This window comes from Schistocerca gregaria, chromosome X (genome assembly GCF_023897955.1).
Source record: "Schistocerca gregaria isolate iqSchGreg1 chromosome X, iqSchGreg1.2, whole genome shotgun sequence".
Classification (NCBI taxonomy): Eukaryota; Metazoa; Arthropoda; class Insecta; order Orthoptera; family Acrididae; genus Schistocerca; species Schistocerca gregaria.
The window spans coordinates 301,336,250-301,355,584 of NC_064931.1; positions in this window are offsets into that span (position 1 = coordinate 301,336,250).

A 19,335-nucleotide genomic window follows, 5' to 3' on the forward strand; every position below is an offset into this window, starting at 1 on the left:
CATTTGAGCTGTTAATCGATGAAAACATTGCTATCTTACAGTCGTGTTTCATATTGGCATTACTGCTATTTCGTGACTGTGATATAATGAAGGTTATAAACACTTTCCACAAAGAGTCATAGAGTTAATGTGTTTATCTTATCAGATATCAAAATTATTAATTACTCTTTCCATAAACAAAAATAATCTATATATACACATATCAAATTACGTTTTGCAGCCGGCCACGGTGGCCGTGCGGTTCTGGCGCTGCAGTCAGAAACCGCGGGGCTGCTACGGTCGCAGGTTCGAATCCTGCCTCGGGCATGGGTGTGTGTGATGTCCTTAGGTTAGTAAGGTTTAAGTAGTTCTAAGTTCTAGGGGACTTATGACCTAAGATGTTGAGTCCCATAGTGGTCAGAGCCATTTGAACCATTTTTTACGTTTTGCATCAACCCAGTTCCCAGAACTCCTGAAGAAACAGGTTTTCTGTGGATATCGTATCACAGGCACAGTCCCTTTGACTGTTCAGAGATGTCACTACATCTGCCCAAAGATGTAAACAACCATGCAGGAGCAGCGCCTATTACACAGAGGGGTTCCGACAGCCGATCAGTTCCAGTCTTTGCACCAGGAAGGAGGTACACGGCTCGTGTTGTCTGTAGTTCAACCGTGCCTAGACGGTCAATACCGCGGTTCGATTGCGTTCGCATTATTACTTTGTGCCAGGAAGGGCTCTCAACCAGGGAAGTGTCCAGGCGTCTCGGAGTGAACCAAAGCAATGTTTTTCGGACATGGAGGAGATACAGAGAGGCAGGAACTGTGTTTGGAGGCAACCCTGTCAGGCTGAACGCCTTAGACACGCTGTCTAAGGAGTGCAGTAGGGTGGAGGTTACCTGATGGTCTGGGGTGGCGTTAAGTGGAGCCGACGTACGCCGCTAGTAGTCGTGGAAGGCGCCGTAATGGCTGTGCGATACATGAACGCCATCCTCCGACTGATAGTGCAACCATATCGGCAACATATCTTCATGGATGACTATTTGCATCCCCTTCGTGCACATATTGCGAGTGTCTTCCTTCAGGACAAAATATCGCTCGACTAGAGTGGCTAACACATTCTCCAGACATGAACCTGATCACACTGGCCTGGGATGGATTGAAAATGGCTGTGACCCGATAACCTCTCTCAGGGATCTACACCGAATCGCCGTTGAGGAGTGGGACAATCAGGATTAACAGTGCCTTGATAAACTAGTGGATAGTATGCCACGAGGAATACAGGCATGCATCAATGCATGAGGGCGTGCTGCTCGATATTTGAGTTACCGGCGCGTACAGAAATTTGGCCCACGACTTCTGAAGGTGTCGCTGTACGGTGGTACAATATGCAACGTGTGGTTTTCATGAGCAATAAAAAGGGCGGAAATGATATTTATATTTATCTCTATTCCTATTTTCTGTTCAGGTTCCGGAACTTTCGGAACCGAGGTGATGCTAAACTTTTTTTGATGTGTGTATATTACAGAAGTAAGTGTACAATCTGCATGCCCCTAAAACTCAGAAACGGGCCGCGGTACCATCAAGCAAGCTGTATGGTGTGGTAGCCCTTTATCCCCTATCCATGAAGAAGGTCCCTGTTTTTGCTTGAACGGCGTGCTTTTGAAGATATAACGTCTGGGAAGTTTCGACCTCTAGAAATTTCTATAACAGTCCAGAACATTGTAGAGTATTCGAGAACACTCCAGAACATTTGAGAGTACCCGAGAGCATTCCACAACATTTCAGAATGTTCAGGAAAGTTCCAAAATGATCCAAGATGTTCTGAAATGTTCGAGAATTGTCTGCCTTCGACTTAAAACTGGAGCTCCGAACATACATTCAGAAACTTAAACTCACCAGAACTATCTAATGGAACGAGGATGATAGTCAAACAGCTATCGAAGAATATAATCGACGTTGAAATTATGACTGGAAAGTACAAAGGATACACACTATTCGACCCGCGGGATAAGCCGAGCGGTCTGAGGCGCTGCAGTCATGGACTGTGCGGCCGGTTCCGGCGGAGGTTCGAGTCCTCCCTCGGACATGGGTGTGTGTGTTTGTCCTTAGGATAATTTACGTTAAGTAGTGTGTAAGCTTAGGGACTGATGACCTTAGCAGTTAAGTCCCATAAGATACACACGCATTTCAACATTTGAACACACTACTGATCCCCAGGATAACACTGAGTTCTACAGAACTGTCATTCCAATATAAATGATTAAAATTTCCAATCAAATTAGCCTACAGTTTTACAAATACCAAAGCCCAAGGACAAATTTTAAAAGACTCCTGCTTGTCTCATAGTCAGATGTACGTAGCTTGCTCTCGAGTAATAAATTCTAAAAATTTGTACATATATACCATGGATAACAAAATGAAAAATGTTGTTTGTTGTTGTTGTCTTCAGTCCTGAGACTGGTTTGATGCAGCTCTCCATGCTACTCTATTCTGTGCAAGCTGCTTCATCTCCCAGTACCTACTGCAACCTACATCCTTCTGAATCTGCTTAGTGTACTCATCTCTCGGTCTCCCTCTACGATTTTTACCCTCCACGCTGCCCTCCAATGCTAAATTTGTGATCCCTTGATGCCTCAAAACATGTCCTACCAACCGATCCCTTCTTCTAGTCAAGTTGTGCCACAAACTTCTCTTCTCCCCAATCCTATTCAATACCTCCTCATTAGTTACGTGATCTATCCACCTTATCTTCAGTATTCTTCTGTAGCACCACATTTCGAAAGCTTCTATTCTCTTCTTGTCCAAACTAGTTATCGTCCATGTTTCACTTCCATACATGGCTACACTCCAAACAAATACTTTCAGAAACGACTTCCTGATACATAAATCTATATTCGATGTTAACAAATTTCTCTTCTTCAGAAACGCTTTCCTTGCCATTGCCAGTCTACATTTTATATCCTCTCTACTTCGACCATCATCAGTTATTTTACTTCCTAAATAGCAAAACTCCTTTACTACTTTAAGTGTCTCATTTCCTAATCTAATTCCCTCAGCATCACCCGACTTAATTCGACTACATTCCATTATCCTCGTTTTGCTTTTGTTAATGTTCATCTTATATCCTCCTTTCAAGACACTGTCCATTCCGTTCAACTGCTCTTCCAAGTCCTTTGCTGTCTCTGACAGAATTACAATGTCATCGGCGAACCTCAAAGTTTTTACTTCGTCTCCATGAATTTTAATACCTACTCCAAATTTTTCTTTTGTTTCCTTTACTGCTTGCTCAATATACAGATTGAACAACATCGGGGAGAGGCTACAACCCTGTCTCACTCCTTTCCCAACCACTGCTTCCCTTTCATGCCCCTCGACTCTTATTACTGCCATCTGGTTTCTGTACAAATTATAAATAGCCTTTCGCTCCCTGTATTTTACCCCTGCCACCTTTAGAATTTGAAAAAGAGTATTCCAGTCAACATTGTCAAAAGCTTTCTCTAAGTCTACAAATGCTAGAAACGTAGGTTTGCCTTTTCTTAATCTTTCTTCTAAGATAAGTCGTAAGGTCAGTATTGCCTCACGTGTTCCAACATTTCGACGGAATCCAAACTGATCCTCCCCGAGGTCTGCATCTACCAGTTTTTCCATTCGTCTATAAAGAATTCGTGTTAGTATTTTGCAGCCGTGGCTTATTAAACTGATAGTTCGGTAATTTTCACATCTGTCAGCACCTGCTTTCTTTGGGATTGGAATTATTATATTCTTCTTGAAGTCCGAGGGTATTTCGCCTGTCTCATACATCTTGCTCACCAGCTGGTAGAGTTTTGTCATGACTGGCTCTCCCGAGGCCGTCAGTAGTTCTAATGGAATGTTGTCTACTCCGGGGGCCTTGTTTCGACTCAGGTCTTTCAGTGCTCTGTCAAACTCTTCACGCAGTATCGTATCTCCCATTTCGTCTTCATCTACATCCTCTTCTATTTCCATAATATTGTCCTCAAGTACATCGCCCTTGTATAAACCTTCTATATACTCCTTCCACCTTTCTGCCTTCCCTTCTTTGCTTAGAACTGGGCTGCCATCTGAGCTCTTGATATTCATACACGTGGTTCTCTTCTCTCCAAAGGTCTCTTTAATTTTCCTGTAGGCAGTATCTATCTTACCCCTAGTGAGATAAGCTTCTACATCCTTACATTTGTCCTCTAACCATCCCTGTTTAGCCATTTTGCACTTCCTGTCGATCTCATTTTTGAGACGTTTGTATTCCTTTTTGCCTGCTTCATTTACTGCATTTTTATATTTTCTCCTTTCATCAATTAAATTCAATATTTCTTCTGTTACCCAAGGATTTCTAGCAGCTCTCGTCTTTGTACCTACTTTATCCTCTGCTGCCTTCACTACTATATCCCTCAGAGCTACCCATTCTTCTTCTACTGTATTTCTTTCCCCTATTCCTGTCAATTGTTCCCTTATGCTCTCTCTGAAACTCTGTACAACCTCTGGTTCTTTCAGTTTATCCAGGTCCCATCTCCTTAATTTCCCACATTTTTGCAGTTTCTTCAGTTTTAATCTACAGGTCATAACCAATAGATTGTGGTCAGAGTCCACATCTGCCCCTGGAAATGTCTTACAACTTAAAACCTGGTTCCTAAATCTCTGTCTTACCATTATATAATCTATTTGATACCTTTTAGTATCTCCAGGGTTCTTCCACGTATACAACCTTCTTTCATGATTCTTAAACCAAGTGTTAGCTATGATTAAGTTATGCTCTGTGCAAAATTCTACTAGGCGGCTTCCTCTTTCATTTCTTAGCCCCAATCCATATTCACCTACTATGTTTCCTTCTCTCCCTTTTCCTACACTCGAATTCCAGTCACCCATTACTATTAAATTTTCGTCTCCCTTCACTATCCGAATAATTTCTTTTATTTCATCGTACATTTCTTCAATTTCTTCATCATCTGCAGAGCTAGTTGGCATATAAACTTGTACTACTGTAGTAGGTGTGGGCTTCGTATCTATCTTGGCTACAATAATGCGTTCACTATGCTGTTTGTAGTAGCTTACCCGCATTCCTATTTTCCTATTCATTATTAAACCTACTCCTGCATTACCCCTATTTGATTTTGTGTTTATAACCCTGTAGTCACCTGACCAGAAGTCTTGTTCCTCCTGCCACCGAACTTCACTAATTCCCACTACATCTAACTTTAACCTATCCATTTCCCTTTTTAAATTTTCTAACCTACCTGCCCGATTGAGGGATCTGACATTCCACGCTCCGATCCGTAGAACGCCAGTTATCTTTCTCCTGATAACGATTGTTTAAAAACAATTATTGTAAGTAGTTATAATATGTTTTCAACATTTTTTTTTTACTTCGTATACTTTGAAGTTTTATTCCAGCTATCACACAATCACATATCAACTCTCTGAACGAAGTCGAGAACCCTAGCTAGTTGAAATTAAGTTAAGGTAAAGGTTTTCTTCTCCGCAATTGTAGTGAGTGAGTCTCTCATCGAATGTATTCTCAAATAAAAATTGAAATCCAGGATTGGTTCTTTACTGCCGGCACAATGTTGTGCTAATACGGAAGTATGCTGGGATAGCATTTTGCCACCGGCTTACTGGCACTGACGTGATCAAACCACCAATCCTCAGTTAATTTCATGCTAAGCTGCACTTTTTACTGGTCATGAAATATCAAGATTGAGTGGAAATGGTGGCAATTGAAGTGCAGTGTGCAAACAGTGCGTAAAAGTACAGTGTAGCATGGAGGGAAGTGAGGGTTGATAGCTGAAGCACCAGAGCCGTATGAGGACAGATACGCTCCAAGTCAGCTGCAATAAACCATCAAAACGTATTTACATATTAGCACAACATTAGCATCTCACTGGTAGAAAATGGTCTCTATATGACGTTCATTTCTATGCAAGAAGGTATACTCTCCCACACTTCATCGAAGACTCATGCAGAGAACCAACTATCTCTTAATTTATTAAACAGTATCTTTGATGACACAAATAATAGTGCTGCATACCTTCTTGGTGTTTCACATTGAACAACTTCAGCGCGACATGAATCACTAACAAACAAAAATAGATGGTTAAATATTAAATTTACCGTGAAATAAAATCAAAACGATAACAAAGTAAAAACGATCTTTTCGAAAGAACACGTGTTTGCACAACTGAGAAATCAAAATTTCCTGCCACGTAATGTTCAGTACTGCTCCAAACCATGCATTTTACCATGCTGGGATCCCACTTGGGTTGCGGTCCACAAAGGGGGCCAGTGGCCCAGAAGCTGTTGCTTAAACCAGTCCCTCTGTTCGTTATTCATCCGCCAGAGGACATACAGCGTGCCGACGGATTGCAGGTTCGAATTGATCCCAGGCATGTTCATTTGGGTTAATGTCGATAGATATCGCACCCCATTCCATTCCTTCTCTACTTGAGAAAGGTGCTCTCGTGCACTGTCGCCTTGAAAGACTAGTCCCTCGTCCAAACGTTGTCTGTAGCACCGGGAAATAGATAGACGATGCTATATCGATGATGCACAGTTCTGAAATTACCATTGATAGCGGTAAGTGTCCACCTCAGATTTAACTAAGAACCCAGTTATTCCAGCTTCATAGAAAGCATGTGATAACAGGTATGAGCATTAACGAATCAGTAGTTTAATAATTCATGGTTGGAAAACACTGACACGAATTAAGTTCAGCCGAATGAAAAATCTGTGGAAGGCGATATTCGGTAAGATCGGTTCGATTACAGGAGAAGTGTAGAAGCACGCGAGGCATTATTGACCGTACGACTTCTCTTACCAAATAGACTGGAGAACGGCAAACCCACAAACCCGCATTTTTGAAACGAAAAGAGCAGTTGGGAAGGGAGTGAATCATAGTTCTGCCTTATCCTCGATGTAACTCAGCCTGTATGTCTAGCGGGCAATAAAGGAAACGAAGGATAAGAATGGGAAGAAAATCAAAGTTCACGGTTAAGAAATAAAAACTTCAAGTTTTGCCTGTGACATTGTCAGAGCTGGCATAGAACTCGGAAGGAGTAGTTGAACGGATAGGATAGTGAATTGAAAAGAGGTTATAAAACATTGATAATAGATTGTAGCCGAATTAAATTAAGCCATGCTGATAGCAAAAGAGATATGTGTAGCAACGTAACTGATATTGGTCGAGGCATCACCTAAAACGCAGACTGACACCTGTAAGAAAACTATTTACGAAGAAAAGGAAGTTTTGAAAACCTAATATCAATGAAGAGTAAGGAAGCATTTGTTGGAGATATTTGTCTGCAGTGTAACCTATTACTGATGTGAAACGCGGGGAAACAGTTCACAAAGGCAGAGAACAGAAGCTTTTGGAATACAGTGGTACAGAAAAAGGTTGAAACTATGATGAATAGATCATAGTACTGATAAAGTGGTTAAAACTCGAATTAGTTAGAAAACTTTGTCGCTCAACTTGGTTAAAAGAAGGGATCAGTTGATATGACATATCTTGAGCATCAAGGAATCATAAATTTAGTAATGGAGCTAATTGAGGAGAGTAAAATTTGTAGAGGGAGACCAAGATCTGAATGCAGTAAACATGTTCAAGTGGTGGTAGGTGTAGTTAGTTTTTGCAGACATGAAGAGACTTGCGCAACACAGACTAGCATGTACAGCTGCATCAAACGGATGACGACAATGTCAACAGCGGTAAAAGGCGGTCGACACCAGTGTATTATACTAGCCGAAACACTATTAACCCTCCACACTGCTGGAGGCGTGGGACTACAGGGCGCGATGTAATTTGGTGTCTGGCTGCTTACACACACGACAGTCAAGTGCCACATAAATCCCACTTTTGTCGATGATCAAAGCAAAACTTCTCTCCCCCAGGTTAGACTCCATGTTTTTCTTTACCTACCATCTCCACGCAATACAGTGTTGCGAGTGTGTACCTAGGGTCGAAGTAGAGGCACAGATCGTGTATAGACCCTAACTGTGTCAAGAAAAAAAAGCATTATATTTGTATACACACACTGGAAAAAGAAACTGGTACACTTACCTAATATTGTGTAGGACCCGGGCGAGCACGCGTAAGTACCGCAACACGACGTGGCATGGACTGCATACGCCCCACAACGTTACAGAGCCTCCACCAGCTTGAACAGTCCCCTGCTGACGTGCAGAGTCCATGGATTCACGTGGTTGTCTCAATACCCGCACACGTCCATCCTTTCTATACAGTTTGAAACGAGGAGGAGGGAGGAGGAGATTAGTGTTTAACGTCCCGTCGAAACGAGGTCATTAGAGACGGAGCGGAGGCTCGGGTGAGGGAAGGATGGGGAAGGAAATCGGCCGTGCCCTTTCAAAGGAACCATCCCGGCATTTGCCTGAAGCGATTTAGGGAAATCACGGAAAACCTAAATCAGGATGGCCGGAGACGGGATTGAACCGTCGTCCTCCCGAATGCGAGTCCAGTGTGCTAACCACTGCGCCACCTCGCTCGGTAGTTTTAAACGAGACTCGTTCGACCAGGCAACATGTTTCCAGTCATTAACAGTCCAATCCGGTGTTGAAGGGCCCAGGTAAGGCTTAAAGCTTTGTGTCGTGCAGTCATGAAAGGCACACGGATGGGCCTTCAGCTCTGAAAGCCCATATCGATATGTTCTGTTGAATGGTTCGCTTGCTGACACTTGTTGATGGCCCAGCACTGAGGTCTGCAGTAATTTGCGGAAGGGTTGCAGTTCCGTCACGTTGAATGATTCTCTTAAGTCGTTGGTCCCGTTGTGGCAGGATCGTTATCGGACCGCAGTGATGTAATAGAATTGATGTTTTGCAGGGTTCCTGATATTCACCATACACTTGTGAAATGGTCGTCCTATATTGGCGTTGCCGTCCGCAGCGCCATATTCTGCCTGTTTTCATATCTCTGTATTCGAATACGCTTGCTTGTACCAGTTTCTTTGGCTCTTCGTTGTATATTGCTGCGATCTTCCACAACAGAATAGTATACACAATTGAGCACGACGTTCGAGATTCCAGCGGAACACGCTTACCAGATCTAAGTTATTGCCGTTGCATGTAAGCATTAGTACATAGTAGTCCATACCTGCAGAGATTGTGGCAAGTTAAAGATGCGTATCTTCCAAAATAAGCATAAAAATAAGCTGACACTGAAGCGTAGGCTATTATCACTAGAACGGCAGAAGTGGTCAAAATTTCCTTCATTATTGTATAAATTTGTTTAGTTCGTTAATGAAGTGATGATCTATTATGATTTACAAAATATCTATATTTTCTTCTACATTTATTCGATATACCAAGTATAGCGGAAGGGGTCAATTTTACCCTACTGTAATTTCTCTTCTGAATAGATGTAAATTATCCAAGAATGGAACTGCTACAGTCAGCAGTCATGTAGAGCAGTTGCTACTCGTTGTTGAACGTGGCACGTGTAAATTTCGTTCTACCACAGTCTATATTGGGTCACTCAGGTAACAATCTTGGTCAGCGAAACACGTTTCTGAACATGTGTCGTCAGCGAAGACTGTCTGATGAAGAAGTGTTACAACTCCGAATTCCGAACGGTAAACTGACTTCACTGACGAAGATGATGAAAATATACTTTAAACAAGTGAAGATAAAGACATTCTGAACGGGAGCGATTAGTGGAAGAGGATTCACATGATAATCCACATCAGTCGTCACCTCTTTCATCACAACAGGGATAGTTGGGAGCGTCTACAAAGACTATTTCTTGGGATGGAACTGCGTGGGAGATTGCCAGTTTTTCATCTCCTAGAAGGAGGTCAACTATGAACATTCTGAAGGAGAGAGGAGGTCTCACTGCCTACGCTTGCCAAGGGCTAGACGACTCTGTGAGCAGTGCCTTCCACCTTATTTTTGTCGAAGCAATGCTACGTTTCATGAAGAAAAACGCAGACGAAAATTCTCATAATGTTTTGCAAAACAATGACTAAGCTGTGTCACTTGAGTAACTGGAGAAACTGATAGCTACATGTATGCTGGAGTTGTTACTCGTATCGAACAAATCAGACAAATATGGTCCCAAGTTGTTGGCTATCGATATAACGGTAAAATATACAGGGTGTTACAAAAAGGTACGGCCAAACTTTCAGGAAACACTCCTCACACACAAAGAAAGAAAATATGTTATCTGGGCATGTGTCCGGAAACGCTTACATTCCATGTTAGAGCTCATTTTATTACTTCTCTTCAAATCACATCAATCATGGAATGGAAAAACACAGCAACAGAACGTACCGGCGTGACTTCAAACAATTTGTTACAGGAAATGTTAAAAATGTCCTCCGTTAGCAAGGATACATGCATCCACCCTCCGTCGCATGGAATCCTTGATGCGCTGGTGCAGCCCTGGAGAATGGCGTATTGTATCACAGCCGTCCACAATACGAGCACGAAGAGACTCTACATTTGGTACCGGGGTTGCGTAGACAAGATCTTTCAAATGCCCCCATAAATGAAAGTCAAGAGGGTTGAGGTCAGGAGAGCGTGGAGGCCATGGAATTGGTCCGCCTCTACCAATCCATCGGTCACCGAATCTGTTGTTGAGAAGCGTACGAACACTTCGACTGAAATATGCAGGAGCTCCATCGTGCATGAATCACATGTTGTGTTGTACTTGTAAAGGCACATGTTCTACCAGCACAGGTAGAGTATCCCGTATGAAATCATGATAACGTGCTCCATTGAGCGTAGGTGGAAGAACATGGGGCCCAATCAAGACATCACCAACAATGCCTGCCCAAGCGTTCACAGAAAATCTGTGTTGATGACGTGATTGCACAATTATGTGCGGATTCTCGTCAGCCCACACATGTTGATTGTGAAAATTTACAATTTGATCACGTTGGAAAGAAGCCTCATCCGTAAAGAAAACATTTGCACTGAAATGACGATTCACACATTGTTGGATGAACCATTCGTAGAAGTGTACCCGTGGAGGCCAATCTGCTGCTGATAGTGCCTGCACACGCTGTACATGGTACGGAAATAACTGGTTCTCCCGTAGCACTCTCCATACAGTAACATGGTCAACGTTACCTTTTACAGCAGCAACTTCTCTGACGGTGACATTAGGGTTATCGTCAACCGCACGAAGAATTGCCTCGTCCACTGCAGGTGTTCTCGTCGTTCTAGGTCTTCCCCAGTCGCGAGTCATAGGCTGGAATGTTCCGTGCTCCGTAAGACGCCGATCAATTGCTTCGAACGTCTTCCTATCGGGACACCTTCGTTCTGGAAATCTGTCTCGATACAGACGTACCGCGCCACTGCTATTGCCCCGTGGTAATCCATACATCAAATGGGCATCTGCCAACTCCGCAATTGTAAACATTGCACATTGAACACTAACCTGTTGATGCTACGTACTGATGTGCTTGATGCTGGTAGTGTATAGCAATGAGTCGCATGTCAACACATGCACCGAAGTCAACATAACCTTCCTTCGACTGGGCCAACTGGCGGTGAATCGAGGAAGTACAGTACATACTGACGAAACTAAATTGAGCTCTAACGTGGAAATTAAGCGTTTCCGGACACATGTCCACATAACATCTTTTCTTTATTTGTGTGTAAGGAATGTTTCCTGAAAGTTTGGCCGTACCTTTTTGTAACACCCTGTATATGTAATGCTTTCCCATACCTCGGCAAAGAGGACATGCATAGAGAGAAGCAACCACTTGGAGGTTACGTAGCTCTGCGTCTCATGGAGCCATTTGTAAATGAAGCAAGAAATGTGACGACAGTCAGCTTCTTTATGTCTGTTCAACTTTCTAAGGAACTCAGAAAAGAAACCTTCATCAGTTAGTACAATGAACAATATCCCTGATGAAGAAAGGAAGCCCAATGCTGGAGTACACTCCACCACCATTATGCATCAAGTCTGTATACCAAGGAAAGAGGAATAAAAATGTCATTCTTCTGAGCACACTGTTGTTGAAGTAGTGACAAGCAAGATGGGATGGAAGAAACCTGAATCCATACATTCTACAATGCAACATAGTACAGGGTGGGCGTTGTTGATCAAATGACCCGTAAATATACTGCAAAGTTTGCATGCAGGAGATGGCCATTGCTTGTCTTCTACTACGTCTAGGATATGGCAGCAACAAATGCGTGGGTCATCTACAACATAGTAACGGACAAGGACATGGAAAGGAAGTAGTTCGTACTTGAGCTACCTGATGTACTGAAAAGAACGTATGAGAAAGAACATCAGGCAAACGAAGAGGACACGCGACTGAAATCACCTAGAAAGGAGAGAAGTCCTCTGTAGATTACATGCGAGAGTAATATGGACCGTATACACTAAATTTGTCTTGAAGGTTGTACAGATAGGTAAGTGAACCTGCATCTTGTTTTTCTTGTCAATAGTTGCTTTTCGGTCTATACGGAGCGCTGTACGAAGTGAGATACAATGTTATATCATTGCCAACTGGGCCGAATACTGTGATGAGTGTAGTGGATTCGTATATGTTTCTAGTAACGATGTCAAAGCCGATAAGGCGATACGTCAACATATGTAAGATGCTTAAGTGAGCTACCTATTGGTCGCAGTTATGTGCTTGGAGAAGCAGTGTGCAGCTACTTCACCATGTCTCCTATGATTACATGTAGGCTTCAGATAAAGACGAGTTTGTTTTTGAACCTGAAAAACTTGATTAGAATCAATGTGTGTACTTAATAAAGATAAGTTCCTATGTTTTTGATATTGTTACGTCATTTCAGTTCATTAATATCAGTTCTTCTGCGCTCAGTACTGAAGTAGCCGTTTGTAATAATTTACCAGCACTTTCCTTGCATAGCACCACTTTGTTTCTAAATTACTTCAGGTTGTGTTGGAAAGAGTAGTGCATCCTACTTCAATTCTTTTACATGAATCTGTTGGACATCACTTTGGTATGGAGCAATTTACGCCCAAACTGAAACACTACCTATTTGATAATGTAAAATGTTTACCCAAATTGTCGGTATAGACGATCCTTTAAAACTGCTAGAAAAATGTAGACGTATTCAACAATACTTCAAATGGTTCAAATGGCTCTGAGCACTATGCGACTTAACATCTGAGGTCATCAGTCGCCTAGAACTTAGAACTAATTAAACCTAACTAACCTAAGGACATCACACACATCCACGCCCGAGGCAGGATTCGAACCTGCGACCGTAGCAGTCGCGCGGTTCCGGACTGCGCGCCTAGAACCGCTAGACCACCGCGGCCGGCCTCAACAATACTTCTTTATCTCACTTCCACCTATTACGGTGAGAGGAAACTGTTATTTTCTGTAGACTTGGGAGCTTTCTTCACCTGGATCACAACAGGAAAGTTCACATAAAATGACCAGAGTCCCATAAACTTTTTCGGCACAGAAAGCATCTCCTGAATGTAGAGAACAGGGAAGTTGCTTTCTCCCGCTTCCAACCAGCAGGCACATAGGAGAAGGGCCTGTGTGCCGTAAAAACCGCAAGACCTTAGAAGAAATGGTTTTTGGTGAGATATAGAGCTGAAAGCCAGGTGAAGCACTCATAAGCTGAGACCATTGTGCGTAGCCATGTCACGAAGGAGACTTAGTTTGGATCCCAGTAAGAGGGACTGTAACTGGTTCACAATAATTACGTGTTTCGGGATAAGGCGCATTCTGCCATACGTATATACGTACAAGCCTTTTGGTTGGTTAGGGTTGCAAACCTGACATGCAGTAGGAGTGATTTCTGCCTTCGTTCCCACGCTACATAATTATTTGTTAACCTTGACTAAATCCATGAGAGCAGGATCTATTAAACTTGTTTATGGAATTATTATTGGTCATAACTCGCTAGGTCTGCTACAGTAGGCTGGCAAGATTCCTACGTTGGCAGAACCAAGCTGTGTTTTAGAGAGTAGGGCAAAAAGCTGGCTGATTTACATCAGGATATAATTTTGAATATTTAACGTTCTCAGTCAGCCAGTTGCTACCATCCCACATGTTGCCTAATCTATTTGTGTTTGAACTTGCTTTTCCAGGTTTTTTTCTTTAAATCACTAACCATGTCAGTAGTTATTGGCTGTATCTGAGATATAGTGCCATTTTATGCACTCATGCGTCCACCCAGCTGTGCCAATGCTACAGTTCATAATTACAATCACTAGTCTACTTGTTAAGTGTTATATGTTTGATTCAATGGGTTAATAATTTCTTCAATTTCTTGTGGTAATATAAAATAATACTATAGTGGCTGCTAGTTTTTTTTTTTTTTAGTTAAAAGAGCCCCTTCCTTATTCTATCTGTCTCAGGTTTGGTACCCGTACTTTCACATTTAATTGTTCCAATTCTAGCAATTTTCATTCAATAAGATGTTATCCGTTGTGTGACTTCGTTTTCTTTTAAATTTTCTTGATCTTATGGGGAGCTTCCCTTTTCTGTAGATCATCAGGAATTGGACTTCTAGAACCTTAGGAGCTTGCTAAACATCAGGGGTGATATCTCACATAGCAATCTGGCGAACCTGTCAGGAATTTTGAAGCCTTGAACCCTCTGATCTACATAGTAAAAATTTAGTTCAGCTGAACTTACCATCTAAATCACTTCCTTATCACAGCTTTTTAAGCGGAAAAGTATAGACAAACATTTCACTAATGAATTGTTGTTGTTGTTGTTGTTGTGGTATTCAATCCAGAGACTGGTTTGATACAGCTTTCCATGCTACACTATCTTGTACAAGATTCTTCAAGTCCCAGTACCTACTGCAACCTACATTATTCTGAATCTGCTTAGTGTATTCATCTCTTGGTCTCCCTCTACGACTTTTACCCTGCACGCTGCCTTGCAATACTAAATTGGTAATCCATTGATGCCTCAGAATATGACCTGCCAACCGATCCCCTCGTCTAGTCAAGTTGTGCCACAAATTTCTCTTCTCCCCAATCCTATTCAATATCTCCTCATTAGTTATGTGATCTACCCTTCGAATCTTCAGCATTCTTCTGTAGCACCACATTTCGAAAGCTTCTATTCTCTTCTTGTCAAAACTATTTATCGTCCATGTTTCACTTCCATACGTGGCTACACTACATACAAATACTTTCAGAAACATCTTCTTGATACTTGAATCTATACTCGATGTTAACAAATTTCTCTTCTTCAGAAACGCTTTCCTTGCCATTGCCAGTCTACATTTTATATCCTCTGTACTTCGACCATCATCATTTATTTTGCTCCCCAAATAGAAAAACTCATCTACTGCTTTAAGTGAGTCACTTCCTAATCTAATACCCTCAGCATCACACGAATTAATTGGACTACATTCCATTATCCTAGTTTTAATTTTGTTGATGTACATCTTATATCCTCCTTTCAAGACACTGTCCATTCTGTTCAACTGCTGTTTCAGGTCCTTTGCTGTCTCTGACAGAATTACAATGTCATCGGCGAACCTCCAAGTCTTTATTTTTTCTCAATGAATTTTAATTGTTACTCCGATTTTTTCTTTCGTTTCGTTTACCTCTTGCTCAATATATAGATTGAATGTAGATAATAAGAGGCTACAACCTTGTCTCACTCCCTTCACAACCACTGCTTCCCTTTCATTCACCCGACTCTTATAACTGCCATCTGTTTTCTGTACAAATTGTAAATAGCCACCGGCCGGTGTGACCGGGCGGTTCTAGGCGCTTAAGTCTGGAACCGCGCGACCGCTACGGTCGTAGGTTCCAATCCCGTCTCCGGCATGGACGTGTGTGATGTCCTTAGGTTAATTAGGTTTAAGTAGTTCGAAGTTGTAGGGTACTGATGACCTCAGATGTTAAGTCCCATAGTGCTCAGAGCCATTTGAACCAATTTTGTAAATAGCCTTTAGCTCCCTGTATTTTACCCCTACCACATTCAGAATTTGAAAGAGAACATTCCAGTCAACATTCCCAAAAGCTTTCTCTAAGTCTACAAATGCTAGAAATGTAAGTTTGCCTTTCCTTAATCTTCTAAGATAAGTCGTAGGGTCAGTACTGCCTCACGTGTTCCAATAATTCTACGGAATCCAGCCCCGAGGTCGGCTTCTACCAGTTTTTCCATTCGTCTGTAAGGAATTCGCGTTAGTATTTTGCAGCTGTGACTTACTACACTGATAGTTTGGTAATTTTCACATCTGTCAACATCTGCTTTCTTTGGGATTAGAATTTATTATATTCTTCTTGAAGTCTGAGGGTATCTCGCCTGTCTCATACATCTTGCTAACCAGATGTAGAGTTTTGTCATGGCTGGCTCTCCCAAGGCTTTCAGTAGTTCCAATGGAGTTTTATTTCTCCCGGGGCCTTGTTTCGAAATAGGTCTTTCAGTGCTCTGTCAAATTCTTCACGCAGCATCATATCTCCCATTTCATCTTCATCTACATCCTCTACTATTTCCATAATATTGTTCTAAAGTACATCGCTCTTGTATAGACCCTCTATATACTCCTTCCACTTATCTGCTTTCCCCTTTTTTTGATTAGAACTGGGTTTCCCTCTGAGCTCTTGATATTCATACAAGTGGTTCTCTTTCCTCCAAAGGTTTCTCTAATTTTCTTGTAGGCAGGAAGTATCTTACACCTAATGACATATGCATCTATAACCTATAATTTGTCCTCTAGCCATCCCTGCACTTCCTGTCGACCTCATTTTTGAGACATTTGTATTCCTTTTTGCCTGCTGCATTTACTGCATTTTTATATATTCTGCTTTCATCTGTTGAATTCAATATATATTCTGTTACCCAAGGAATTCTACTAGCCCTCGTCTTTTTACCTACTTAATCCTCTGCTGTCTTCGCTATTTCATCCCTCAAATCTACCCACTCTCCTTCTACTGTATTTATTTCCCTAATTCCTGTTAATCGTTCCTAATGCTCTCCCTGAAACTCTCTACAACCTCTGGTTCTGTCAGTTTATCCAGATCCCCTTAAATTCCCACCTTTTTGTAAATTGTTCAGTTTTAATCTACAGTTAATAACAAATAGATTGTGGTCAGAGTCCACATCTGCCCCTGGAAATGTCTTACAATTTGAAACCTGGTTTCTAAATCTCTGTTCTACCACTATATAATCCATCTGAAACCTTCCAGTATCTCCTGGCCTCGTCCATGGATACAATCTTCTTTCATGATTCTTGAACCAAATGTTAGCTATGATTAAGTTATGCTCGGTGCAAAATTCTACTGGGCGGCTTCCTCTTTCATTTCTTACCCCCATTCATTATTCACCGACTACGTTTCCTTCTCTTCATTTTCCTGCTATCGAATTCCAGTTACCCATGACTATTAAATTTTCGTCTCCCTTCACTCTCTGAATAACATAACTTCAAGAATTTAAAGTAATTGCATGTTGCACTGCGCTAATGTGTGTTTATCTGCATCTCCATTTACATGGATACTCTGAAATAAAATTTAACTGCCTGGCAGAGGGTTCGTTGAACCACCTTCCCAATTCTTTATTACTCCAATCTTGTATAGTGGAAGAACACCTATACCTTTCCGCGCGAGCTCTGATGTTCCATATTTTATGATGGTTATCGTTTCTCCCTTTGTAGGTCAGCGTCATCAAAAATCTTCGCATTTAGAGGAGAAAGTTGGTAACTGGAATTTCGTGAGAAGGTTCCTCCGCAGCGAAAAATGCCTTTGTTTTAATGGTGTCCATTCCAAATCCTGTCTCATTTCAGTAACATTCTCTTCCATATTTGGCGATAGTACAAAACTGTTGCCCTTCCCTGAACTTTTTGGATGTCCTCTGTCATTCTATTTAATAAGGATCCCACACCGCACAGCAGTATTCTAAAAGAGGACAGACAAGCACAGTGTAGGTGGTCTCTTTAGTAGATCTGTTACATTTCCTAATTGTCTTGCCAACAAAACGCATTCTTTGGTTAGCCTTGACTACAACATTTTCTGTGTGTTCCTCCTAATTTAAGTTGTTCGTAATTGTAATTTCTAAGTATTTAGTTGGATTTACGGCCATTACAGTTGACTGGTTTAACGTGTAACCCATGTTTAACGGATTCCTTGTAGTACTCATGTGGATGACCTCACACTTTTCTTTATTTAGGGTCAATTGCCAATTTTAGCACAATACATATATCTTTTCTAAATCATTTTGCAATTTGTTTTGATCTGCTGATGACCTAACTAGTCAATAAACGACAGACAGCATCATCTGCAAAACAACCTAAGCCGGCCGCTCAGAGTGTCTCCTAGATCGTTTATATAGATAAGGAACAGCAAAGAGCCTATAACACTACCTTGAGCAACTCCAGAAGTCGCTTCTGTTTTACACAATGACTTTCCATCAATTACTACGAACCGTGACCTCTTTGCCAGGAAATCACGAATCCATTTTCCTAACTGAGACGATATTCCATAGGCACGCTATTTCATTACATGCCGCTTCTGTGGTACAGTATCAAAAGCCCTCCGGAAATCCAGAAATACGGAATCAATTTGAAATCCCTTGTCGATAGCACACAACACTTCGTGCAAGTAAAGAGCAAGTTGTGTTTCAAAGGAACGATGTTTTCTAAATCCGTGTTGACTGTGTGTCAATAGAACGTTTTCTCCGAGGTAATTCATAATGTTCGAACACAATATATGTTCCAGAATCCTGCTGCACATCGATGTTAATGATATGGGCCTGTAATTTAGATGATTACTTCTACTACCTTTCTTGATTATTGCAGTTACCTGTGCAACTTCCCAGTCATAGGGGTACGGATCTTTCGTCAAGAGAACTGTCGTATACGATTGTTAAGTATGGAGCTATTGCATCAGCACACTCTGAAAGGAACCAAAATGGTATAAAGTATGGACCAGAAGAGTTACTTTTATTAAGTAATTTAAATTATTTCACTACTCCGAGGATATCAATTTCAATGTTACTAATGTTGGCAGCTGTTCTTGTTTCGAATTCTCGAATATTTACTTCGTCTTATTTTGTGAAGCCATTTCGAAAAGCTGTGTTTAGTAGCTCTGCTTTGACAGCACTGTCTTCGACAGTATCTCCATTGCTTTCGCGCACAGAAGCTATTGATTGCGTCTTACCGATAGCATACTTCACATACGACCAGAATGCCTTTGGATTTTGTGCTAGCTTTCGAGAGAAAGTTTGTTGTGGAAAATATTACAAGCATCTCGCATTGAAGTTCGCGCTACATTTCGAGCTATAAAAGATCAACAGTCATGTAGATTTTGCGTCTGCTTAAATTTGGCATGATTGTATCGTTATTTCTGCAACAGTGTTCTAACCCGTTTTGTGTACCAAGGACTATCAACTCGGTTGATTCTTAATTTATTTGGTATAAATCTCTCTG